Source organism: Drosophila santomea, chromosome 3L (assembly GCF_016746245.2).
Source record: "Drosophila santomea strain STO CAGO 1482 chromosome 3L, Prin_Dsan_1.1, whole genome shotgun sequence".
Lineage (NCBI taxonomy): Eukaryota > Metazoa > Arthropoda > Insecta > Diptera > Drosophilidae > Drosophila > Drosophila santomea.
In genome coordinates this window covers 5,749,874-5,777,699 of record NC_053018.2, presented here as the reverse complement: position 1 = coordinate 5,777,699, position 27,826 = coordinate 5,749,874, and the positions used below count along the sequence as shown (strand labels likewise).

At 41.4% G+C, this 27,826-nt stretch overlaps 1 long non-coding RNA gene across 1 annotated transcript; it reads left to right on the top strand.

The window, feature by feature from the left end:
* The first annotated feature begins 20,667 nt into the window (after positions 1 to 20,667).
* On the top strand, positions 20,668 to 21,543 carry LOC120449078. Its single transcript, XR_005616178.1, has 2 exons — positions 20,668 to 21,061; positions 21,137 to 21,543. It is a non-coding gene; the product is annotated as an uncharacterized LOC120449078 (long non-coding RNA).
* Positions 21,544 to 27,826: the final 6,283 nt, after the last annotated feature.

Below are 27,826 nucleotides of genomic sequence, written 5' to 3'. Positions count from 1 at the left end.
ACAGGAAACTATGGCTGCAAATTGGGTCAATTAAAATAATTGTTATATTCCTAAATATTTACAATAAATAACAAGACATAGAAAACAACATTGGAGAACCCAATAGAACATATTTAATGTTATAAAGTGAACTACTATTTTATGATTTGGTATTTATCCCTATGCGCTCCTGTTTTTCCAGCTGAAATCCTCCAAAGAATCTGCACCCACTTACAATGCAAATGGAAACGCCAGAATGCTGGAAAAGTTACCCCGCTTTCAATTCGACTTCCTGTGCATTTGTCCTCGCATTTAGATTGGCAATAAATTAATACTCGAGCATGGAAAGTTGCGCCATTAGAGGGGCGAATCGAATGACACACATTTGAAAAATATTTAATTTGCCAAAAATGCCAGTCGAACTGAATCCTTTGGCATTTCCATATCAACTGCATATTGCGCATACGCAGTGTGGGCGGTGGCCTTAATTCAAAGCTCATTGCGAAGAAATTTACAGAAAAAGTTTAAATTAAAAGTTGGACTAAAATTACGCACAAAAAAAAGGTTGGTAAACCGAAACCAATTCAAATATTGTATGGTTTCACGAATAGAGGGAGGGGGTGGAGAAAAGGGGGGAATCCCCTGACAGGGAGCACGTGCTGGCGCCATCTAGCGGTCGCTGCATGCAAATTGCCAAATCAGTGCGTGACTTGTAAAATTTCAACAAAGGCTGCGAACAAAAACTCAAATGCAAACTGTTAGTTATGACAAAGCAAACTTAACTAGCGGTTGTTCGCTCTTTTTTTTCTTAGTTTTTTGGAAAATTTTGAACTGGCACGCACGTGTAACGCCCCACAATGGAAAAAGAGGTGGTTCAATCCATAAGCGCCAGTCAATTACCGAGTTTACAGAATGCCCCGGCTAATGGTCAGCTCATTCAAGACTCGTTTAATGGCCCTCAACTCAACTCTTTTCTTCGCTTTACTACCCTTCCTTCATTTTTTTTTGCCTTTTGCCGCCAATTTGAACAACAACTGTCAAAGTCAAAGACTAACAAGAGACCATATAGTGTGTCCATTCATGATTTCCCCGCTGTCCCCAGTCTTCTCCATATATTTTACATCGCTTGACTGCCACTGGAAAACGTTTGCCATTTGTGTATCTCCATTTAAATGATATTTTTTGCATTGGCAGTCGGTAAACATCTTTGCTGCAAGACATACTCGTACTTGTACATCTAGTGTACGTATCTTCAATTTATATTTCAAGTGCAGAAAGTGGAGCAAACTAACATTTCCAGCGAATTCCCTTCGGTTTGGTTCGGTTCGGAAGTCAAAAGTTTTTGGTCAGCGCATGCAGTTTATTGGTTTGTTTGCCTGAATGGTCAGAAAAGAAATCGAGGAGTTGGCTGGGAGCTGGGTTACTTTCAAGAAACTTAATCGATTCGGACACTTTACAACATGTTTATCATAAGCATTTGCCAAAAGAAATATTTTTATCAATTGCTAGCAAAGCAAACAGAAGGGAAAGAAGGCAATAACTTTAAGTAGTAGATTGCAAGTGTAAATGTGAAGAACAAGGATGTTTGATTATTGACTTTCGAACGAAAAAAATGTTATTAATATAAATTTTACAGCCATATAACTGATAGATTTACTAGCTGAATAGAAGTCCATAGTATTTTTCCTAATATAGTTGTTTTTAACTTTAAAGTTTTGAATCGCTGATGGTATCATGTATGACATTACACTTTTGGACAACTATTTTCACTGCTATCGAAAGAAAACCGATTATTTTTTATCAAAAAATCTAAAAACAAAATGTTGTAAAAAAATCCGATATTTTCAATCCAGGTTTTTGCTACAATTTGGCCAAGCTAAAATAAAGACGGTTTTGTGCTGCTAATAAACATAGCTAACTATGTCTATCCCCACTTTTTCGATTTTACAAAAAAATAAATTTGACAAATTTTTGTGCGGGGTGCGGGGTATGGTGTGCGGGGTGCGGGGTGTGGTGTGCGGGGTTTGGGGGCTTTTTCGCCATAACTTGGCCAAAAATGGCCGCACAGCTAAAATAAAGACTGTTTTGTGCTGCTAATAAACATAGCTAACAATGTCTATCCCTACTTTTTCAATTTTCGACAAAAAAAAATTTGACAAATTTTTGCATTTTTGATAAGGGGTACCATCATCAAAATTTGCGAAAAATGACAAAAAATTAGCATTTCAAAGTATGTACATGGATCGATAGGGAATTTTGTTACGAATTCAACGAGGAATGGCATTCCAGTTTTGGACAATTATTTTCACAGCTATCGAAAAAAAACGGATTTTTTTTATCGAAAAATCGAAAAAAATATTTTTTGTAAAAAATCGTAAATTTTTAATCGGCGTTTTCGCCATTTCTTGGCTAAAAATGGCCGCTGTATGTGTAAGCAAACGCTCTTTTTCTCTGCTCCAGATCCCCAAACTTTCCGGATGTTTCATCTCATTTCATTCTCCCCCAGCAGAACATCCTTGCATTTAAAATTTATGTCAAATTAGCGAGCGCCCCAATGACAAATGCTCGAGCAATAGAAAAGGCCGCGAAGAATGCAATTTTTACAAGCCAGACCAGAGTGGAGCAAACCGAGTTCCTTCCTGGCAACCACTTTAGTGCCACCACCCGCTCGTTCTTCATTCGCGATGCACCACCCTCAACTTACCACCCACAACCCACTGACTTGCCGCAGGGCAACGGAAATTAGTTCAACGGCACTCACAACGGCGGCAGTTAAACGTCGTCTTGGACTGGAGTGCAGCGAAAACCAGCCTGGGATCTCTTAGGGATGGCAAAGGATATGGGATAAATGTTGCCATTTTACTTAGAAGGACCTGCTCTATATTATATGATTTGTAAAAATCTAATTTCTTAAAAGGTACAACTTTTGCGTAGACCTACGTGATAAATTGTTCACATTTTAAGATACATTATTGTTTTTTATAGTATTTTATTGTGACCTTGTTTGTCTTGAACATTCTTTTAAACAATCTAGATAGATATTATGTATCTCATTCTGTAAAATTTAAAGATAAACTTCTAGAAGCAGTTCTGAGATCAGTTGAGGATTTCTATGTCTAATGTCAGTGACAATAAATCGCGTTTAACATCCCTAGAAACTATCTAGTATTCCCCATGCCCTTCTCTAAACTGCAGACACTTGTTTTTTATAGCTGCAAGGGGTGAACAGGGAGGCGCGCGGACATTTGAAGATGATGTAGTGCGGACATAAACATAAATAATGGCAATGCGCAGTTATTACTTTTCTTGGTCTTCGTCCTGGTCTTGGTCTTGGTCCTGGTCCTGGTCCTGGTCCTGGTCCTGGTCCTGGTTCTTTTCTCATCCTCGGGCTGTGATGCTTACATAAAAATTAAATGTAAGTGGAGTAAGTGCGGAGGAGGAGGCGGAGGAGGACAGAGTTGCAGGGCCATTTTCTGGTTTGATGCTGCTCATTGGTCTTGGCTTTTTTAATTGCATTCTGACTGCCGCATCAAATGGCAACCGCTATCCTAATGGGTTAATTGGGCTTAAGGCAAGAATCCTTCGGCGGGCAGTTACTTCTCGGCGGCAGGAGCAGGGACCTGGTGATTTATTTGCGCTGGCAAATTGACAAACGATTTGCGCTTAATGGAAAAGTTACGCATACGCCATGGATTACAGCGCGGCGCGCATTATTAATATTCATTTCAGTGCGCATAATTTGCACATACTCGTACATCAGAGCAGCGTACCAGGATATGCGAGCAATAAAATAAAGAAATGGCCATGATTTGGCAAAAGTTGCCTACGATCTCTTCGGACTGCAAGCGAAAAGCAGCGAGGGGCTGGCTGAAATGAGAGAAATGCAGATTGCATGTCCTGGCAACAGGATGCATTCGCCCCAGTAATGCATTAACAACAACCCCATACCCCGGCAAACAATCCCAGCCAAAAACATAAACAATAAACAGAGCTGAAAGGACGAGCAGGACCCAAAACGAGGACCCCAAACGAGGAGCAGATGCAGCAGGAGCTGGAGGGTAACGCACTCCGCTAATGCACCAAAAACTGCATCCACTACTCTCAGACCACCACCTCCCCTTCCCTCCCCACACCAGTTACTTAACAATATTTCCCATTGTTGTTGAGACGTTGCAGGTGTTTGCTGAAGCATATCAAAAATATATGTATATACAAACATAGCTGCGACTACGTCGACGACTTAAGCCAAAAGGCTTTGGGTTTGGGTGTGTTTTCAGCTTGAGCCAAGGCAACTGCCAGTCTGAAGGCGCCAAGGATGCCACAGCGGAGAATCAGTTGGGAAGTAGCGATCATACATATATTCTTGTAGGTTTTAAGTTATAATGAAAAAAAGAAGTAGAAAAAGCAAAGAAATATCTAATTAATGGTCGCATATATAAGATTTGATGTTTTTTATATTTCGTGCTGGTACTTTAACTCTTGCATTGATATTTTTTTAAATAAATATAAATGTATAATTTTGATCTTTGGATCTAGTTCCAATTGCGAACTCATTTCAGCCCAAAAGTAGGCAACTCTTTTGGCATTTAACATTTGCCGTGCAAGAAAGGCCGTCTGCTGCACTCGCCCTGCTTTCTCCCCTTTCTCCGCCTTTCTCTTCACCTCTCTCCTCCGCTTGGCTGCCTCACCTTAATTATGAGTTACTTTTGTGCAGGCATTTTCTTAGTTGCTCACCGCCCAAAAGGCACCACCACCCACTTTTGTCCCGTGTGCGTTGTTTACTTTTTTGTGCAGCTTAAATCAACTGAGGTGAGTCGGAGGACATTCAGCTGAAGGATCTAAGGGTGCAGGAGCAGGAGGAGGAGCAGGTGCGGGAGCAGGAGCGGAGTGGCAATTGCTTGGGCTTGTGTTTGCCTCTGGGCCACAATGCCGCTGCTGCAGGGAAGGGGAAAGGGGAAGCGGAGGGGGATGGGGCGATGATTCCGGGCGGATTCTTTTACAACAAAGCAGACGAAAGTCGCTGGCGGCATTTGCCGCATTCGCTGCAACAGAAACAGCAGGTGCAACAGTGGGGGCATGCCCCAGTCTGCGGTTGGGTTTCTTTTGAGGGGGTGGAGGTGGGAATGGGTGGCAGCTGCTTATGCTGTGTAATTCCGCGTAAAATGCACAAAGGGACAACCCGTTAACCGTCCCCCAGCTGACTGCCTTGAACCGCAGCTTTTCCACCTGCATGACACCTGCCATTGTTCACAAAAACTAGACAATGGAGACGGCCACAAGATGGTGCGGGGTCACGGGGTGCACAATCTGGAGGAAACACAATGAGTAGGCCCACCGAAATCCGTAAAACATTCAAATGGATGCCTTTCATGAGCATGAGAAGCAGCTCGGCCTCATAGTGATTTATTTCACTAAAAAATTCTACTAAAAGTGTCAGCATTTTCAGAAGCAAACACAAGTGACCCACATAGAAAGCAGCATTAATAGTAAATAACTTAAACTTAAGGCAGAGTTTAAATGTATTTCTAAAGCTAAGCCAAAAATGTGTAAATATTTGTAAGCATTCATATTAACAACAAATTAATGGAAAATAAACAATGAAAGTTTTTCTTTGATTAATACAGGCATAAAATTCCTTAGTATTGCACATTGAGAGTGAAATAAATTATGTTTAAATGCAAACGGCAACAAGTATGCATATTTCCCAAACTAATTTTATGAATTAATTTAAATAATAGTTTTTAGAGCCAAATTAGGAATGTTCTGTGCCGTGCATATATATTCACCCGCAAACTGGCAACAATTTCCATAGCAAATAACTCATTTTTAGTTAATTTCCAATTTCCTTTGGAAGTGTTCTAAATTCGATTTAGTTTTATGTGCTATAGCACAAAGTGTGTATGTGTGTGGATGTTCGAATGGAAAAGGGAAAGGACTTGCTGATGGGAAAGGAGGCCACTTCATCGTTGGCTGACCGGAAATGCAACAGGAAATCAGTGTGCAAGGGCAGTAAATGCTGTTGCCACGCCCACAAAACGTACAGCGAACAACGCCCACCACAACCCACCACATGCGGCACGTTCCCACATTGCACATTTTGCGTTGAATAAACTTTGCTGGCAGTTGCGGCGCCAAATCGGAGGAACAACCAAACGAAAGGGAAGCGAGCAAAGTCAAAATAAGTCAAGCTGGAAATATTTCCCAGCCCATTTTCTCCCCTCCCCCCCCCCCCCACCCTTTTCCACGGCCGTGAAAAGCGAGAGAAAGAGAGAGGGAGAGAGAGAGAGAGAGCAGGACGAACTCCGGGGGCCATTTTGTTATTACAGTTGCTGCAATTTCAGCGTCGACGTTTTGCTGCTTTAGCAACAATTACAACAGTCGGCCCAAAAGAAAAGCCAACAACTGTGCAGAAATGTGGCCCAGTGAAGAAGAAGGACAACGGAAAAATACCAGGCAAGAAAAATAGAAGCACCCTGTTGCACGTTTTTCCGAAGGGTGCGAGCGAGGAAAATCAGGAAAAGCTGGCGAAAAACTTGGATTGCTGTTGGGTCGCCGACTTGCTGCCACTGAAGTGAAGCAACAGTCCGCAATCACAACATGCCAGTGCACCCACACAAGGACTCAACTCACACATACACAATAGCACTGTACATAGGCATTTACACTTGGAGAAAAACTATGACATAAGAGAGGATGTACAAAATGAATTAATCATTTTTAAAGTGTTTTATAATTATGAAAACTTTATGTGCAACAGTTCCATTTGTTTCAAATACCATTCCAAATGGTTGAGTTACTTAAGCTGCTATGCTTACCACCAATGTTTTCTCTCAGTGTGCGGCACACACGTGTACCATACATACATATAGCCCCACATGGACGCACTTCACACACATTTGTCTTCCGGCAATGACAGCGTCAGTAAATTGAAAATGGCCACCAAATGCACAGCGAAGGCGGGCGGCAAAGTTTACGACTACCGCTCCCCCACTGCCCCCCCCTTGTGTCACTCTCTTTTTGGACTGGGAATATCAACAAGGCAACCTTCAGACGGCTAACAGTTTTCCAATTCCCGCTGCACGATGCATCTCATTGCTGGCCAAGAGCGATGCGATGCGAGGCGATGCCAAGCAGATGGAGATGCAGATGCAGATACATTTCGATGCGATGCGATGCAAGCGGAGCAGAGCGGAAAAGCGACGCACAGGAGCCCAAGGATGCGAAGCGTGTCCACCAGTGGGTCTCCATCAAGCTGGTGTGGGGTAAGCAGCTGGGGATGAACCGCTCTCTCTTTCCAATAATATACATATATCAGTAAGTAAATGAAAATCTTGGATATTTGTAGATATAAAATAAGGTATTATTTGTGTAAATATGGCAGAGGATCCTAAGTAAATTGCAATTATTATAATTATTGTTTGCTACGAACAGAGGGGCATCTCTAATGTTACTCCATCTTGCGCCAATGTTTGCTCTGCGTGTCCCAGAGCTGTTGGATTGGGTTCGGGAACTGGTGCTGCTGTTGCTGCTGTTGCTTCCACTTCAGTTTCGGTTGCCGGTTAATTGCATGCGACTGCTGCATCTCACGGCTGCCAGCATGCGGCAGTCGACATTGATAAGAGCTGACCTTAACGGAGTGGGGGTGTCCAGACAGCAGCGCCCACTCCACCCACTCCACCCACTCCGACCAGCGGTCACTTAATGCGCTTAAAACGAGACACAATGCGAGTGACAGGAGGTTGCCAGCTCGGACTGGGGAATCCCCTCTCATCATTATGCAGATGGATACACGGAATGTGCCCTGAAGGCATGCAAATGGAATGCGAAAAGTGCGCCTACGACAAAAGTCTAGAGGGTGAATGGTGGGTGGCATGGTAATGAGTAGTTTTTCCCCCAACTTTCTCCTGCTGCCATGTGCGCCGGGAGTAATTGCGGAAAATGAATTAAAGGCAATTTGCGGTGGGACACGAGGATGCGGTGAGGGATACTTGCAAAGGGAAGATGAACAACGAATGGCAACAAAATGCCAAGTGAAAGCAAACAACGTAAGCTGTTGTTGCATAGGCAAAGGACGAGACTGGGAGTCCTGAGACCCGATGGAGCAATGTTGCAGGAAGCTGGCAAGCAGCAACACCACCAGCAACAGCAGCAACAGCAGCAACATCGCCCGGAAACAGGATGAGATCCAAGGAGCAACAGCAACGACAACGCCAGCAATCGTAACATGCAAATGGGAAAGGCACACACGTGTGTGTTGTGCTGTGTTGAAATTGCATTTAAAAAGCTAAAAGAAAAGCGGATGCAACAATTTGCCATTGTGAAACAGTCCTTGTGTGTGAAGGTGCTACAACCTTCTGATTTTCCACCTGCTATACCTGCTATACCTTTTCGCCGCCTGTCTGCGTCTGTCTTCATGACTTTCCCCAGGCAATTTGAGCGAATTTCGAAGTCACTCAAGGAGCAGGCACCTAATGGGCGGATGGGGGGCACTGAAAAGCCGGGGAACTGGTTAAATATAATGGTGGTAACCTGATGCGATAAGTATTTGTGCTGTGCTGCAGCTGAAGCTGGAGGAGATTGTCACCGCAAATGGCAGGAAGCCAAATTGTGCCAGCAATGGAAATATGTTCCTGGAAGTAAGTTATGAGTGTAATATATGCCACGAAATTACTTAATATTTTCTTAGCATTAATACAATTAAAAAGGACATTTTATATTATATTTCAATTGCATACAATGTTTCCCTAAAATGAAACAGCATTTTTTTCACACTTGGCACCACTCTTTTTTTTATAAATATTGACATAGGCGAAATTCCTATTTTATTTATAACTATGTATATCAATACGGAATTATTTCAAAAATGCGGAATGCGCATGGTTTTTCACTCTTACAAGTTGCGAGTTTTTAGTGCACTTTTTTACCAGGGGAATGTTCGTTCGCTGAGTGTGAAAAAAAGAAGTTCAACACTAATTTGATTTTAATTTGTTTACTTTGTCGTATTGTTATGTGCAGTTTGTTTGTTTATTCGTGTTTAATTAAAAATGCATTTATGCAGTCCGACAGGCACGACAGCAAAGGGGAAATGGATAGCAAAAGGGGGCGGATCATGAGAAAACACTTTATTATAGCAGTTGCAGCGGCGCTTTATAAATTACAGTAAAAATAAGTCAATTACAAACATTTTCGATGCCCCCGAAGCCACGTGGAAATACGAACCCATTTAGCAACCGTAATGGAAAACATGCGCTTTCCGTTTCCGCTTTTCCACATTGATTTTTACCAAGCAGCAAACGTGAAAAAAAAACAATGTGTTTTTGTAAACTTTTTATTTCCGCTCCGATTGAGCATTAAATGTATATAAATTTTGGCTAAAATAATGCCTGGCCGTGGGGCAACAACAAAACCTATTAATGTCCAACACATGCACACAGATAACACATACACTTACATGGACGAGGCGCACACACACAGACAATTACAATGGCAAGTCGAATGCAAATAAACAGTAAATTTGCATAATCAATTTGTTTATTGATTCGTATAGTCGAACTATTTTAATTACGTTTACGCCAGGACCTCACATCGGTACGGTGCGAAAGGGACGGAGGAGATTGTGCGATAGAGAGAGAGAGAGAGAGAGGAGAGGCGAAATGCAAACCAAAATTTGGTAAATACAATAAAGTCAATCGACGCCGAACAGCGAATTAATTTTTCTCACTGTTAGTTGGTTTTTTGCACCGCATCTGGGCCGAATATGCATTTGGCAAATATTTACCAACTATTTTCTGGCTTTAGATTAATCAAAAATCAACTATAGGAAAAAGAAAATATAGTTTTTAGCTTCAGTGAAGCAGTTTGAATACTCTGCTCGAAAGTAAATGTATTTATTAAGCTAAATATTGTGATTGTAAACTGTTGAAGATTTAAAAGTAATTAGCTATTCAAAACTTTGCACAACATTATAAACTTTTTGTTAGGGCATTACAACAACAATTAGCCACATCCGGTAAGCATTCGTCGATATCCGTTTCCGCTTATAAAAAACTTAACATACTTTCAGGCATTCGCATAAATTGCCTTTTAATGGACACCCGACCAAATGGAAAACGAGTGGTTCGAGTGTTCGAGGGCAGAAGGTTCTGGTTCTTTATGGCTGGATACACGCTTAAAATGCTAAAAGCCAATTATTTAACAGGTTTTTTGTGAGCATGTGTGTCCAAAAAGCAGTAACCGAAACGGATGCCATTGGAGCGAAAGTATTTCACAAAAATGATTGCTGATTTCACATTTTTAAATCAACAAATTGTATCAATAGAGAAAAAAGGGCACAAAAATAAAATATTGATCTAAAAACATATTCACATTGCAGCTAATAGAATGCCATGCAAAGTGATGGTATGTTATGTATGCAGTGACATAAGCGATATGTAAGTATAGATTATCCTTTAGCTTTAAGGTTATCTTTGGCCTAACTTCACTTTCCGAAATGAAAGGTTCTTCTAGCGATTCCAGCTAGTGCTCTTAGCCCAGTGCACTTTTCCGTCTGTCATCGTTGAGAGCAAACTCCATCAGCATCATCGTCAAGTCACAGCCCCAATGACAACCAGACACTTGTCTGGCCATGATACCCGCACCAGAAACTGGAGAACCAGAAACAGCCTGGGCAGCCAGAGTAGCCAGAGTAGCCAGGACCAGAACTAATGTCCTCCAGCCTAAGCACTCACCTCGTGTCAGGGACACGCTCTCTGCTCTCTGGCCGGTTGGCCAGTGGAGGATTTCCAGTGGACAGTTCCGAGTTGGCAGTCAATCAAGGGTGGCGTCAAAATTTGTTTTTCTTTTCATTTTCATTTTCATTTCTTTTTTTTTTCTGTTTTGTGAGTGTACCCCTTTTTCGGGAAGAGCTTCGAAAAACGGCGAGGCGCAAAATTTGTTAAGTGGCTACAAGTGGGCACAGGACATGGGGCTCCCATGCGAATCCCCATCCGGATCCGGGGACAGTGTGTCAACCGCAGAGCAAAGTGCAGTGGCAAGTGTTCCCAAACATGAAAAGTTTTCCGCTGTGGCAGCGGTTCGCTGTTCCTGCCGCTGATTAAATGAAATGAAAAGTTTGCCACCACCACGCGAGCGTAATTGAAATTAGCCATCGCCTTTCTCTAGACAAAAACGAGCTTAAGTCATGGCTTTAAGTGTGGCCAGTTCAGAAAAGCAATCATAAATTCTAGGTGCCAGGCCAAACAAAAACTGGGTGACAAAATAAAAAAATGAAAATAATAATTAAATCACAGTGAATAGCGGCAGAAAAAACTCACTCTGTCTGCGTTTTTCGCCAACGAAAGGCAGCAACTTTGGGTATGGCAATAGAGTGCATCATTGTGCCACTTGAAAAACTTTGATTAAAATCCTTTTGAAGTGCAAACAAATAGCGGGGGACAAAAGTATCTGCAGCTCGGTGCTGGCCAGAGAGTGGGTGCCATCTGAATCCAAAGTGCAAGAAGATTTAACGCAAGTCGACAGTCAATGTGTGTCCGCACTTTTTGCAGGCTGCGCCAAGGAAGCTCGAGCTTCAGCATTTGCATTTCACTATTTGCTACCCTTTGCTGACTAAGGTATACTACCTTTTTAGCTTAGATTATTTACTAAAAGTGCTAGCAAGTGTATCAGTTTTGCTTAAGGAAGTATAGAAATACCTGATCAACAAATTTAAAATCATTGCTATTTTAATTCATTATAAAGACGTAATTACTTAAAGGATATTTTAGTTAAATGGCTTGAAAATCGCGTTTGTACTTATGCATTCAGTAGTGATTAGCTACTAAATCAAAGTTTACTGGGTACTCAATTAGTCGAGTTTTCGCTTGCACTTCCTGTCTGCATCCTTGCTGCTGTTGTAGTTGTTGTTCCTGCTGCCCGAATCCTTTTTTTTTTGTTTCTTGCTCTGCGCTAAGCTTCACTAAATCCTTCTGTCGCGTCGAAAGCACAACAACAACTACGCAGGAACCGCTGGCCACCGCAGCAGGAAAAGGGGGAGCAACAGCAGCAACAGCAAAAGCAACAGCAACAAAAGGTTAGAAGTGCAAGAGGGCGTTAGCAAAGGAGGCGTGGCTGGGGTGAAAGAAGAAGAGCAACCATGACGACGCCGGCGACAATGCAATAACTCATGTGCAGTAGTTGTTGCTGCTGTTGCTGCCGCTCCTGCTGGATGTTGGTCATGATGACACTTTGGTTGTTGCTCCCAGCTCAAAATCCTCCCCCCCCCTTTCCCCTTCACCCTCTTGCTCTGTTGTTGCCCGGCGCTTTGTGCTTTGGCAAAAGTTTTGTTTGATAGTCCCACAATTGCAAAAGTTCGCCACGTTCTTTGAGCTGTGAGCCGGGGATCTGGCTTAAATGCATTTTAAGTTGCATCAACTTTAATAAAATGCCACATGTGAAGCTTGTTTACTGCTGTTGATGCTGCTGCCGCCGCCGCCGCCGACGCCGCCGCCGCCGCTCTGCGGTGTTATTGTAGTTAAGTGCACTTGAGAGCGCTTTAAAGTTGGAGGCCAAGCGATAAGGACACGCAACTTGCACTCGATGTGAAGTAATCTCTAGCCGCCGCTTGCTTTCGTCCCCGCAGCTTTTTGCCCCTTGCTGCATCTGCACTCGCTTGTACACCGTGACGTATGCGCAACGTTGGCTTTCGCCGGCGGTTTATCATACGCACCGTTGCCGGAACGACGGAACTGCTGGTGTTTTTGTGTGGCTGCAGTGGCTACAGTGGCGATGCTGAAAGAGTTTCCAAGTCATCATCTTGAAGGTCGTCTAACTAAGTTCCTGGAATCTGTCGTTCCATTCTAAGGATTTTCGGCTCTAAGGGGTTCAAGAATTTCAGTCTCTTGTGCTGGGCAAAAAAACGATAAGAACGTTACGGGAGCTACCATATAAGTTTTGAGTATGGAAAAATAGCTCCCCCCCTGAGGAAAAAGATAGTGAGTGCGGGGATTAAACTTAATATAATGAAATATACACATACATACGAAGAAATTACTTTTGTTGCGAGAATAATAAATTCCTCCTAAATGTTTATAATACAACCGCAATGTTATTGACCTACTTATTGGAAAATATAGAAATTAATGTGAAAGCAGCTAGCGATGAAAAGTGAAAACAGTTTTGCATCCTTAACCAAAATACACTTCAACTTGATGCGCTCGCACAGAGCCCAACATCCATCATCATTATTCTGTGTACAAAATTTTCTTTATTTGAAGAACCCTTTTCTGAGCTATCCATCATGTGTCATTGGACGACAAATGTGTGTGTGCGTTTGTGTCTGTGTGTGTGAGAGTGTGTGTGTGAGAGTGAGTGTGCGGTTAAGGCCGACTGACTTTGTTCGCAAGTTGAAGAGGTTAAGAATGAAGTACGCTCACCGCAAAACCCCCTCGAATTCTGCCCTGGAAAAGCATTCAACTCTTCGAGTTCTTTTTCAGTGCGTGGCACTTGAGAGAAGCGCTGAAATGGAGACGGGCATGGGCGGCAGGACGAAGGACCCCAGTCGAGTGTCTAAATGTCACGTTTAAATTTATGTTGCAGCAACAATAACAATGGGCACCTCTTGTACCATCCAAAAAAAAAAAAGAAGAAAATAATAGTAAAAAAAAATATATATGCAGCGTAAACAAAAACAGTTATGACAACAATAGGAACAACAAACAGGCAAGAACTATGACAACTCGACAACAGCAACAAATGGCAGCAACAACAATTACTGACACAGCACAGAAGGCAAAATGTTGCCGTGTGTCACCAGGGGCGTTTCGGAAAAAAGTAGCAGGGTAAATGGGGAAAATACTGAAAATGGGAGTGGGGGGGGGGTCTAAAAACCGAATGAGATGCGGGTGCAACTGTCACCAAAACAATGTTAACCAAAATGGCAAAAAAATCCTACGGGGAGACAAAATATTTCCCGCAAAGCACGAAAACAAACAGAAAAAAAAGGAAGAAATGATTGGAATACATTAGAAACGGTCTCCATTGTTTGGGACGAGCGACTGAAATGCTAGATGAATGCAAATGGAAAAAAGCTTGCAATATCAGACGCATGGAAGTCCTGAAGACAGAATCCTTTTGATGGGGTCGTAGGACTTAATTGTTTTCTCAAGTTTATCAATTTGCAAAGCACAAAAAATACTTCAAATTGTACATCTATGTTTTTTATATTTAATCATATACAAAATGCAGTATTGCTCTTATCACTTAAATAACTTTGAAAAAACTTTTGATGCACTTAAAAATTTTGGTTATTTTGCGTGACAGTAACTTGGTTGGGGAAAATGTATTCAGCACTTTTGGTGAAAGCAAAACTTTCACTGGAATGCATATCACATTTCGTGAGCATTTGCAGTTTAGAAAATTCCGAGAGCATTTCTTTATTTTGCAACAATTTTCAACTCCATTGCACCCTTGGATGTTTGGCTATCAAGTATCAAATGCCGGGCATTTCAAGGAGGGTGTACTTCCGACCTCATCAGCCATTAGCCTTATGTTTATATCATTAACAAAGTTATGTGAAATTTAACTGCTCTAATTATTTTTCCGCTTCTCTTCAAATGCAGCGGGGTGAGTGGGTAAGGGAATGAGCAAGTGGGAAATTGTGGAAAACTGCATGGGGTAGTGGTAGTATGCGTTTTACATGCTGCCTTAACATGGCTAAAACAAGTGTTGTTGTTGCTGGTGTAGTTGGTTGGTATGATTGTGATTCTGGTTCGGGTTCGGGTTCGGGTTCTTTCATTATTATTTCTGCTGTTTTCCTGGAGTTTTCCCAGCACCCTCGTGCCTGAGCTTCTGCGCTTCAGCTGTGCATTGTTGCTGGCATATTATTTTGCACGCTCGTTGCCATCGTCATACGGACACAACAACTGCAACTAGAATGACAGACCGCAATGGGAAAAAATGTTTTCATATTTATTTGCCGCTTTCCCAGTTTTCCCAGCTCCACCCCTCCACCGCTGTGGCTTTCCACCCGCTTTTCCTTCACAGGACTCGCATAACTCTACTCAAGTATGCAACTTTATCATTTTGATTTAAATGTTTTGCTGCCGCTCTAGTCTGCCGCATTGTGACATGCAAGTGCCTCACGTTGGAGTGTGTGAGATAGCTGTTGGATGGGTGTGAAAGAGACCGCCTCATTGCGTGGAAAAGAGAGGGTGTGAAGTGTGTGTGTGTGTGTGTGTGTGAGTAGGCGACAAACAGTAAAAATTGCATTGTTGTTTAGGTTTGCCAGCTTATTCAGCGCCGCGTTTGCGTGATTTTATGAAAAGATTGTTGTTTCTATTCTACGCTTTGTTTTGCTTTGCGTTTATTTTTTTCTTTAGCCAACTAGAATATTGTAAATAAAAAGGAGTTATAAATGACAGTTGGTGGAGAAGGAGGCGCAAAACCAAAGTGAATTATATGGCTAAGCAACGGAGACGAAATGCGAAGCCACTTGATGAACTATGAGACGACTCAAATGTGGAATGTGCACATCAAATGTGGAATATGGCACTGTTTGTCCATACTTTCATTTGGAAATACTTTGTTTCTAATTGGACAAACAATCAGAGTTTAATTGCTGCAATCAAGCTGAACAAACTAATTTGCTTTTATAAACTGAAAGAAATAGCCGTAAGCCTTAGCATAAATACATACATAAAAATCTATATTTTGTGTTTGTCGACAGAATATCTGTGGGCTGCAGAATATTAAATGAAATTAACACATATTTAAAATTGATAATATATTTTAATTCGAATAAATATTATTTTTAATAAAGCAAGTAAAAGTGTTGTATTAATTTATACTTTATGCTAATATTTCTATATAATACTTATACATTTATAAATACAACTTTTTTGCGTACGTTGTTAATTCCATATTTCCTCTTCAATTAACAAACTGTATCTTATGTGAGTTTTATTAATGAACCAAGCTGATAGGTAACTTTTTAAACTATTTGTTCCATGATAAAAATCGTAAATCTGCTTTTCGGAATCCTATTATTATTATATGTATGATGATCATTTTAAACCAACTGTGACATATTCCTGAACTAATTGGCATGGCTCTCGGCCTTTTCACATGGCATAAATTAAGGGAATTTTGTGAATATAACTCTGGCAGAATTCGAATCCCCTACTCTTTTGCCCTTTGCCATGTGTGTGCGTCCGTGTGAAGTGCAAAAATTAATTTCATTAAGTAATTTCACATGTCATGCCACATATAAATTATGGTTTGCTTATATTTTGAGTTAATTTTTACGTTTTTTTTTCATTTTATTAATTTTATTGCATTTCCATTTGTGCCTGTCACAGGCGCTTGTTTGTGCGAGTTTTTCAAATTGTTTTGATGCTTGGCTGGTTCAGTGTATGAATGTGGAAAATTCTTGCCGTCAACAACAATTTTTTCCCACTGGTTTGGTTTGCTTCTTCTATCTGCAGTTTTTTTCTCCAGGAGCCCTGCATGTTTACCATATTAATTTGCAAAAATAAAGCGAGGCAAGGAAAAATTGCCTGGAGGAAGGATAAATATTTTTGTGATGTATAATTCCGAAAAGGTTTTAAATTAGATTTAACTAATAAAGTAAACTAATTAAAGGATGCGGTTAATTATGAGAATTGACATGTGAGTGCAGAGTTATGAAAAACATTTTAATTGCAGAAATAAAATAAAGAAATTATTAAAAGTGAACATAATATTTAAATCTGCTGAATTCATTGGGTAATCAATTGAGCTTTCTGTGATTCTGAGAAATGTTTGCGAAAGCTTACAGCACTTTTAATGAAATTCGAATGCGCACACTGAAGTGATTAGCTTGGCAATAACAAGTTTACTTCTCAGTTAGGTGCATCATGGTAGTCAGCAGTATTTCGGAGCCCTAAACCCAATCCACAGTACTGTTGTAGCTCTCAGTAGCTTTCCAAGGACATAAATTTTCACTCATTTATCCGGAAATGGGCGTACTGCCAAAGTGAGCAGCAAACAAACAAAATGAGTGGCCATTTAGTTTAGACCGGAGTTAGTAGTTCCAAACCCCCTTCCCCCACCAGCCCCCTGCTGAGGGAATGACAGCATTGTTTACGGCCAGGCAACTTTGTCAGCCAAACTGTCTGCTCTATCAGTCAGTGAGGGGTACTTTATGCAATTAACTAATTCGATGTGCCATGTTCTTCGGGCTGTCTTTGCCGACCTCCCTTTGCCACCGAAAAAAACAAGTGAACTGGTCGGAAAAAACACACAATAGAATTTATGTTGTCAAGGGTCAGGACTTTCAATCTCTCTGCATTTCGTTCAATGCAGCCAAAGGCTGGTTGACTGGTTGAAAGCCCAGTTTGAAGGCCAAAAGAGAGCGAAAGAGTAAACTGAATGCATTGCCGTGTAAGAGTGGAATGCATTGAAAGTGGAACGCTCTTACTGGAAGAGAAGAGCATTTTTCCAGGTCTTCGCCCTCGACTTTTTACCCAAAAGTGGATTCAATTAAAAAAGCAACAAATGGAATGACAAACTGCATGCAACGAACCCCACCCCACTCCGCCCCCTTTTAATTTAAAATGCATTTGCAGGAGCTTCGCTTCAACTTGAGCCCTCTGCGAAATTCATGCTGCATACTTTCAGGCGCCGCCTTCTGAATTAAAAGCAACAAGTACAGTCGAAGTCCAAGTGCCAAACAGTTGGCCATGTGTGTGTGCGTATGCCGGTGTGCATTAGTGCTAATGTGTGTGCCGTCTATAGACTCCTGATTCAAGCCAAAAACTCATTGTCAGTTCAACAGGAGCAAAGCAAAAGTGCGTTGATGAAGGGTAAGTTCCCAGCTGTCCTTCTAGTCCTTCCATTTCAGCATTTTTTGAACAACTAGATATTTGTTTAAAAAAGCCAGTTTATGATTATACAACAATCTTAATTACTTCGATCAGATACCAGCAGTAAGCTCAAGCTCAGCAGCTAACCTCCCAAAATGACGTGCTCCCATTTCCAGCACTGATGACAGTTGATGATTATTAAAACAAAACCCGAAATTAGCCAGTCTGGGTGTGAAATGCCTGCAACGGAAATGAGGTTTCATTCCGATTTACGCACACAGCGCCACCCACTGAATTACCTGCACTCGAAGGACATTAACAATTGGTGCCGGTCCAAAACACTCGGACGAAGGAATAGTCCCTGTATCTGAAGACCAACTCTGACACCCCCGATTCCTGCCCTTTGAAAACTTGACACGCATATTTAGTGGCAACAACAAACCTAATTACGCATGTCCAAAAGCGACGACCACTGCAGAAATCGGGAGGCGTGTGTGGCAGACCGCCCATTTTGAAGTCCTTTCCTCCCCGCCTCCTCCCGCTACACTCCTTGTCCGTTCTTGCCACAGAATAACAGTGCATTTATGACCGGACTTTATAACGGCATGACTAGGTCGGGGTCTTCACTCCAACATATACGAGTATCCCCCTTTGGGGATTCCTGGCACTGCTGCTTGTGGATTCCTCGCCCAGCATTTCGATTCGAATGGGTGATATCGGACTGGTTAATTATCTAGATTCTTATTCAAAGATTGAAATTAAAAGTTTCGATATGCAATTAATTAATTATTATGTACCTTGGGAGTTACTTTATCAGAATGGAGTAAGTATTTTATCTTGCATATGTACATCTGTATCGAAAGTTAAACTTACTTCAAATGTAATCATGAAATATGTTACAAAATGTTGTTTAAATTTAAAATTTGGATATACTAGTAAAATTAATAAACTAAAATATTCAAATTATTTAAAAATATTTGAATATTACGCTATAAATGTGAAACTCAACAGCTATTTATTGGCTTATAAACTTATCAGATTTACTGTCATTGCGGTCACTTCGTTTGGAACGGAAACCGAAGACCTTGTTCGCTGCCGACTCAAACTGGTTGTCCTTGAGTCGGCAGTGGCAACATTTGTCATGAGCAGGGATTTCTCGGCCACCCATCCCTCCCCCTGGGCAGCTACCCATGGGGATAATGGCTGAGTTAGTTGGCTATGCTCCGAACAGATTTTATGATTGCATCTGTTCCGCTGGCAGTTTCCAGTTACCAGTTACCAGTAGCCAGTAGCCAGCAGTTTTGGGGCTGGACGCCTGCTCTTCCGATCCCCAGATCCATAAGCTATTCCCTGTGTGCATTTGGCTGGGTATCTGTGTTTGTGCGCCGGTTTGTGGTAGCTAAATTAGCTGCGATTAGACCTAATAGAGCCTGCAGTGCATGACCTGCGGGAATGGATTTGCCACAGCTGCATTGGTTTTGGTAGGCCACACTGGCAGCTAAAATTGTTAGATTACTTCTGCTGGCCATCAGCAGGCTACTCCACACCAAAGTCTTATTTACCCATCGTAGATGTATGTAGGCTGAGCGATATGCCAGTCAAGACATTAGCACTGATTAAGTTGCTGTTAAGCAGACTTTATTTTGGGGTTACGCAAATTAAAATTCATTTATGGTTTCAAATTGAGGCTGCAGAGCAGTTAATATGGAACTTATTTGACTAAGGGAGCAGTTGAAGTCCCAGTGGACAGATAAACCACATCATTGTGTATTACAGTCTTACTCTTACGTAGTGTATGCAACTTAATGATTTAAAATAACTAAAAATTTTCAATAACCATATTCAAGTTACCATTTAGTGAAAAATTTGAATTCGCAACCTAGTTAGTCAACTAACTTTTCGAAATTATTCAATTTTGAATAATTTAGCTGCTTTAGCTACGACACTCTAAAAGCGTTTCCATATTTACATATGTAAACAAAATCATGAGGGGACATTACAGGAGTATTCTCGTCCATCACATGATGTGTATGTGATGTGCCAGACATATGACCACAACCGAATCAACTATAGGCCCATGGACTACATCCTGAATGGGATAGAAGCACCGAGCTTCCAAACTCCCTTTATGTCCCGTCTTTGTGTGGCCCCTTGAACACTTGTCAATTCGGACTATTCATGGTTCTCGCCTGCTGTGGTTCAACAAGGGACATGCATAAAATTGTCCATGATTTCGTCTGACAACACAGCAACTTGGCCAAAACGGAGAGGAATGGCATAGGGAGAGGGAGAGGGCGTGGTGGCGGTGTCGGTGGCTGACACATGTCATCAAATTTGTGGGCAGCGCCTATGCGTATGCAACAAATTTCACAACTACTGGGAAGCGCCCAGCTGCAGACATGTCTGCTAAGAAATTATGTCGGTGAAGTCGAAACCAATCCCCCTTTGCAAGGAATTTCCCATTGCAGCTGGTAAATTAATTACTTAATTAAATTTATTGACTTGTTTAAGTTAATTTAGACGCCAAGTTGTCGGACATTTCATTCGATTTACCACAATGCAATCAAAAATTGAGACAAGCCTGTAACATGTGCGTGCGTATGTATGTTGGCTAAGCCAAATCAATTTACGCACACAGGATAAAAATTCTATTAACAATTGTTTAGGCCAATTGGCAGGACATCAGGGCAAAATCAAGAGCCGCAAATTTCGTCTAGTCTCTCAATGAATTTTGCATTTGACAGATGACAAAACGTGTTGGTTTAGCTGTTGGCCAGAGACGAAAATAATGAAATGCTTGTTTGACCGAGAGTCCATTGAATTGATTTTTCACCTGCTGACTAATAACTTTTGACAGGACTAAACAAGAACAGCAAAAAAAAAAAAAAGCACAAAAAAGTAGTTCACATATGTATGAACCAGGAGCAAAGGCCAAACAGGCAAACAAACGATGGCAAATATTTGGGGTGCCAGCACACAGGAAATTGTTGCATCGAGTTGGCCATATTATGTAAATCACTGCCATTGACAGCCGCCACAACAACAACAACAACCGAAACAACAACAACAACAACAGCAACAGCAGGAGCAACAAAATCGAAAGCAACAGAAGCCACAATTTTCAGCAGGAAGAGCAGCAAAATATTGTGTGTACAAAGCCCGAAAACCACTTTGGGCCCAACTTATTTGTGGCTAACAAATTTGCATGCATTGACGCATCATCATCGCAGTTGCCAATTCATCTGGATACTCGTATACGTCAATGTGTGAGTATATATCTGTGTGTGTGCTGTTTGGGCCACTTGGCTGAGATTTCCCTTTTTTTCTCTGTTCACTGCAAGGACAACACTGGAGACTTTGGCTGCGATTGCAAATCTTGGGCAAATCAATAGAAGTTGTAAAGAGCTGGGAAAAGCGTCCTCAATGTGTCAGCTCAAATGTCAATTTGTTGGCCAGGATTTCCAGGATATCGATGGCACAAGTGACAAAACACAAAACTTGCTAGTTTTTGAGACTGATTGAGGGCGGTATTGTAGGAGTCAGCAAAGACATTTGTAAAAAGTGAAAAAAGATACAAGATAAATCCGAGTGGGTGTTAGAGAACTGGACTACCAGATACCCGTTACACAGTTACTGATGGGTGCAACTTGGCTACTGATCCTGATCAAGATTATATATACTTTTTAGGGTTGGAAACACAAGTATACTAATAAAAACTATGAAATACTACGCTATACTTTTTAAAACATTCAATTATCTTGGATTTATTACAAAGTGTCAATTAAGGGAAACAAATTAAATGCATTATATTTAAAGTACCCATTTACGTGATTGCTGTTCAGAATTCAATACTTTTTCAAAGCCCACAACCAAAACCACCAAGTGTAGTCACTTACTGCGATTATGTTTCACGCTGTGAGCTGAATGCCGATCGTTTTACAGATTTGTGTGAGCCAGTTGTGGGGTTCCCCTTGATTTTTTTACGAGGGTTTCGGTTGTACATTGAACCAAAAGGGTTGCCTCATTAGGCCACTTCTCATGCGCGTTGAAAAACCCTGGCAAACGCACACAGACAATCACTCTTATCCGGCGCCATCGATAGGTATTTGGGGTCTAATTACAAAACACAAATGCACTATAATTTCAAAGCCCAGCAGTTTCCTGCCTCCAACCCACTGCAGTTTCCTCATTCAGCCGCATGCATGATTTCGTAATTTAAACGGCAATCACCTCTGTGGACCCCAGAGCCCCCGATTTTCCCTTGATTTGGCCCCCCCCCAAAATTGCCCCACCATATGTCAACGGGCAACAAACAAACTTCTGTCAGCAAAATCATGGAAAATGTGACACCGAGCGAAAGATGTGGGGATAGAGGGTAAAATTTCGAGTGGATTTCAATTGTGGAACAATGTATCCTCGCTTCTAACTGGGCAATCCCATTCCCCTTACTCGGTTCTCTGCGTGTCATTCAAAGTTTATTGATTCGGATTGAAAAGCTGACACTTGCACATATTTCACATATTTTGCGCTTTTTTATTCGCTTGATTTATCGCCAGTGAATGGATCAGAGTTAATAGTTCAATGAGATTTTCATTAGAATGTGCCTTTTTTCGATTTGTCATCGGTAATTCCAAAATAATTTTACACTGATGTGCTGAAATGAGAATGTGCTTTAGAGAATATAACTTTAATGACAGTCAAATTACTGCTTCTGAAAGTTATGCCTACCTTTTCCGTGGAAATTTAATCAAACACCTTTTCAGTATTCCTCAAACTTATTAATTTGTAATTCCATTTCACTGCTGCCCCTTACGTTTTGTCAAAGGGAGCTCTTGGGAAATATGGCATGGCAAAAGATTGAGAAGTCAAGCAACCAAATTAAGAAGGAAATCATCCAGGGGAAATGCAATCTGTAAGCGATGCTGCCTGATTGGGTTTGTCTGCCTTCATTACGACCTTGGAGGGGAGTGGCCACCCCATCCATCTGCCCCATCTGCCCCTTTCTCTTTGTGGCAATCATACAGACCATTTAACTTTAACGACAGTCCGAGAAAAGAAACAGAGTCAGCAAGGACCACAATATTTCCGACTAGGCAGTCGACTGGCCAAAGTTTCTTGCTCATTACAATTATCTTTCCGAAAGCTTTCTCGTTGCGCTCCATTTTCCCTTTTCTGTTTTGCGAATATTCAATTTCCTACTTTTTACCATTGACTTTGCTTGCAGATCAAATAAAAGACTTTTCATCTATTTATTATTAATGTGTTTATTTGTTTATCAAAATGCTGCATTTTTCATCAACAACTCGGGTGTAGGAAAAGGCCAGTCAGAGATGGAAAATTCTTTAGAATTCTGCAAAATTAATATGACGAAGGTGAAGGTGTCAATAGAAGTCGGAGCGGCAGACAGAATGAAGGCTGAAATATTTATGGCATTTATGGCAAAGTGCAATGGAATCTGGTTCCTTTTGACCCTCTGACCTTTGAGGCAGCTTCCAATCGTTTTTCATAACTGTAAATCAAGGTGTGAGAGTAAAACGGAAAGTCAAAAGGGGAAGTGCTAGCTGTGCAGCTACCTTTTGTTTAAAAATTGATTTGTTTAGTTTGAAAGAAAATACCTTTGAATGGAATCTTATTGTTGATCATCGGAAGATTTTGATAATATTTGTTTTTTTCCATTTAGAAGTACCTAGAGGCTTTGCAGCTTCTACAATTTAGGATATGTATAATTTAAAATAGTTCCCATATAATGAGCTTCTTATAGTTTAGTTAGAATATTTGATTATAAGTGGTAGCAAATTGCTTTAAAAGTTGCTTTTAATGTTCATCACAATAGAGCTAAATTATTACAGTGACCTAAGCGGGGACAGCTACCCAAACAGATGTTAACCTTACTTAACAGCGGACTAAAAGCGGAGACACCTTGCTTAACATAGAACGTTAAGCAGGGACGCACACCGCTTAATCAATATGTTGCAATTCCTTTTTAATAATGTTTCAAAAACTGTCATTTAAGTCATTTTCATTAAATTCTAGAATATTAAACCATAAACCTAATTGACCCACAAAATATTTATGTTAGAATTTCGGTGCATAACCCTTCCTCAAAAACAAAAACCACTTTTAAAACTAGTGCAATTTAATAGGTACAATTTTATATAAGAAACCATATTTTGCTGCACTTCTCAATTTTAATCGAATATGCACAAATAATAAATATTCGGAGTTGGGCCAGACTGGCCCCAAAGACCATTTGACGTTGGCCACAGGAGGGCCTTGTTTTGTGCCCATCCCCACAACCAAAACCAAAACTGAACCTAGGACGAAATTTCAAGTCCTGTCCCAGACTCCTGCTAAGTGTTGAGTGTGATTAATGAAATGGCCGCAAGCTGGGCACCATTCTTGCTCACACCTGTCCGAGGGGCGGTGGACGGCGGTTGGGGGCGTGGCTTGTTTTTAGGGTTAAATAGAGTTCATTGGGAGCGTGTAGCGGGTTTTGGTTGGGCCGACGCTACGCTTGATTAATTTCTCTGCATGGAATATAATTAATTTCGTATTTACCCACAGCTCCACCCCCCCAACTGTGGTGTGAGCTCAGCTAATTTCTGGTCAAGTTCTGCTCTTTACCTTCTTATACTTGGCTATTTGTCAACTTGTTTACGATATTCGTGGAGATGAAGTCACTAGATTTATCCAAAATTATATGGATATAAAGGTGTTAATAGGTATGCACATGAAATTCGTACTTGCAATACATACGAGATTTTAAATCCTATTTATATAAATAATACAAATTTATATTATGTGGCTTAGCTTTCACTTTCAAATATGTTTAAAAAATGTATTATAAAATTCTTAAAAATCCCCCATTTTAGCTATTTAAGTTGCGCTTTGGCAACACTGACTTCTACCGCCTAGAAGTCATTAGCTAAATTGTTGGAAATTTTTCGGCGACAGGTGCTTTTACGGCAAGAGCTTAGGGTGTCTGCTCTTGAGGCAGGGCGTCCGAATCTCACTGGGACGCCAAATCGCCTCTCCGAGGTGGCCGAATGTCCTTCCGCGTCCTTTTGGAAAACACTTTGCAAAGCACTTGATGAGCCAGCGCAGTGGGTCATTTAAATTCATTACACAAAAACAAACTCCAGGCTGGGCGAGGGCCGTTAATTGACCACAAAAGTGGAGTGAATGACTTTGGTCCTGGCTCTGGCTCTGGCTCCGGCTCCGGCTCCGGTTTTCATATCCATCGAGCTTCATCTCCGGGCTTTCGCTGTGATAAACTTTCATGAATTTTCATTTTCGCCGCTTTTGTGGTCGCCACGGTAAACTTGATGCGCCGTAGGTTAATGGACCGACCATCCAGGAACAAGGAGCCGCCGAACAGCTGCGGTGTGACATTGAAATCCTTTTTAGCAGGACGCGACAAGGGACGCCCTTTTTGGGCCCAGGGAGCTGACAATAGTGGCCTGGATTTCTTGCTCCTTTGTTCGTCCTGGAATGCTAAGTACTTGCGTTAAGTGAATAGTGCCAAACTTCGTTGGTGGAAACTGGAAACTATGCCAAACTCGATTTGAATTGAGAAGTGCCCAAGTCGTCCAAGTTCCGCCGAGCAACTTAACCGTTTAATTAACACAAACAACTGCAAATGGTTTTATCAATTTCAATCTGTCTGCCGCGATATTCAATTTGGATAAGTTAAGCGAAGGATAAGGAGGAAAACGGTATTCATTTAACCATGACCTTTGGCTTTATGGGTATGTAAATTATGCGGATATTCAAAGAAATTATTGTGTAATCTGAGAAATGTTGAGAATAATGATATACTTAAATTGCAATCTGCTATATCAAAATAATAAATATATTTTTATGTATAAACATGACTGATTTAAATGTTGTTAATTGATAAATACTTTGTTAAATATACTACCTTTTAAGTTGGCAATAAACCATTACATATATCAAAAAAAAGGATTTAAATATCTTATCATAGCTGTTTCTCCGCACTCCCATGCCCATTTAATTCAACTTTCCACTTTTAATCACTGCGAGCTCTGGACCTGCACCGAAAACCTTAATAAACTGAATCATATCGGCTTACACATACACTTAGTAATTAAGCAGGGAGCTGATGACGGATGGACCGCTGATTGGAGGAGATCCTCCGACTGCCGAACGCCCGTTGATGAGCCGTTGATAGGCCAGATTGGTCAGATTGGGTAGATTGGTCAGATTGGCATCCTGGAGCCCTGGAACTCGTAAATCAAAAGCTGACTGCCAAGCGAATCCCGATTCCCGAGTACCGGACTCTCCAGTGACAGCAAATGTTTGCGAATTTTATGCGAATTACGCCTAATTAGCATTTCTGCAAGCGGCCGGGGATCGAGAGTCAAAACGAGAGTCAGAGTTCGCTGCCGCCGTGTCCCTGATGGTATGTGCGCGATTTCATATGCAAACCATAAGTGCCTATGCACTGTGAAAAAAAAATGTCACTTTAAAAGTTATTTCAATTTCCAGTGGTAATAAGGGGTAGTACTCTGAATGTGAAGTGATATTTTTGCACGCAGCATACAATTAAAGTGATATTGTCTTATGAGCGTCTTCTCTAAATAAAGTTCTTTTTTCAATCCAGGTTTGGCAAAAGGACATTGCATTTTGTCACATTTTTTTTTTTTTGTAAATATCTGTAAAAACTACCCCCAGCTTTTCCCAGTGTGGGCACAAGGGGCATCACATGGATAAAGCCCATGGCGTTGGTGTTGACAGATGGTTGCCCATCCGTTTGCTGTTTGCAAATGTTGGGCCTAGAAAAATGCATAGTGACTCCGGGGCCATATCTCATTAGAATGTGGAGGGCAGGACAGCGTGGTAGCGGGAACAGCAGGGCGGCATGAGGACTATGAACTATAGACCGTAGACCGTTGAACGTACACCGTTGAGGGTGCCGGTGCCACCTAGGGACTGTTGATTCTGTTTGCTGTCATCGAAGTCAAGGGAACGCATCCCAGCGCATCGCAGGCAAGCCAATAAAATTATGCGCCATCGGAATGTGTGCGACCGAGTGGAGTAAATTGTATTTACAACCGCACATCGCCCGGCACATGCAGCATATGGAAGCAGTTGAGGCGCAGGCGGAAGCTCAGACCCGCGGGTCAATTGCCGGATCGGGGATGTCAGGGCGATGTGGAGCTGGGGAGATGGGGAGTCGGGGAGCTGGGGAATCCAGGGAGTTGAGGAGTCAGTTGCCATGGAGCTACCGCCACAGTGGTGCCTACGATCGATGCCGCAGCGAGGCGTCATCCAAGTGGCCGAATGTTGTGGCTCTTTGTGCGGCGTCTGGTTTGCATTTCCCTGCATTAGGAGCTTGTGTGCCACCAGATATGCCAGATGTCCCATTAGTGATACTCTGTGAGGGGTGAAACTATGTAGAATATTTGATATACCTACAGTGCAGTGATTGCGAAATATATCAGAGATTCCACATTACGTATGTGATTTAGCATAACAAACAAGTTACGACTTATGATTAGCGCATTAAAATATTAAAGAGAAAAACATTTTTTAAGCCGATAATTTGTTTCTTACTATAGCTATTTTTATTTTTCGTAAATCAGGGCATTTGTCAGCCAGCTAATGACTTTTCTCCCCTGTTTATTTTTAGATTTCTTCGCAATTTCACTGGCGACGCGTCAACGTCTTTCGCGTGACCCATTGGGACACAGAACGTGATCTGGTTCTGTTTTTGCAGCCGCATCTGCAAATCGAACTGGGACTGACAGCTGCACTGAGAAAAATTACAGCAAAATATCAAGAATATTAAACTAAGAGCTAAGATTGAAAGATGTAAACTTAGGAGTAGTCAACCACTAAAGGTAAGCATTTTGTCGTGGGTTAACTAGTTTTCCACAGAGCAATTGTCGTGCATTAACTAGTTTTCTACAAAGCAATTTTAAGAACTGCTTTACATTTCCTCTATGTTAATAAATATTCAAATAATTTGATGTTTATGGATTGAACCTAAGGATTTCTCCCAGTGTTTC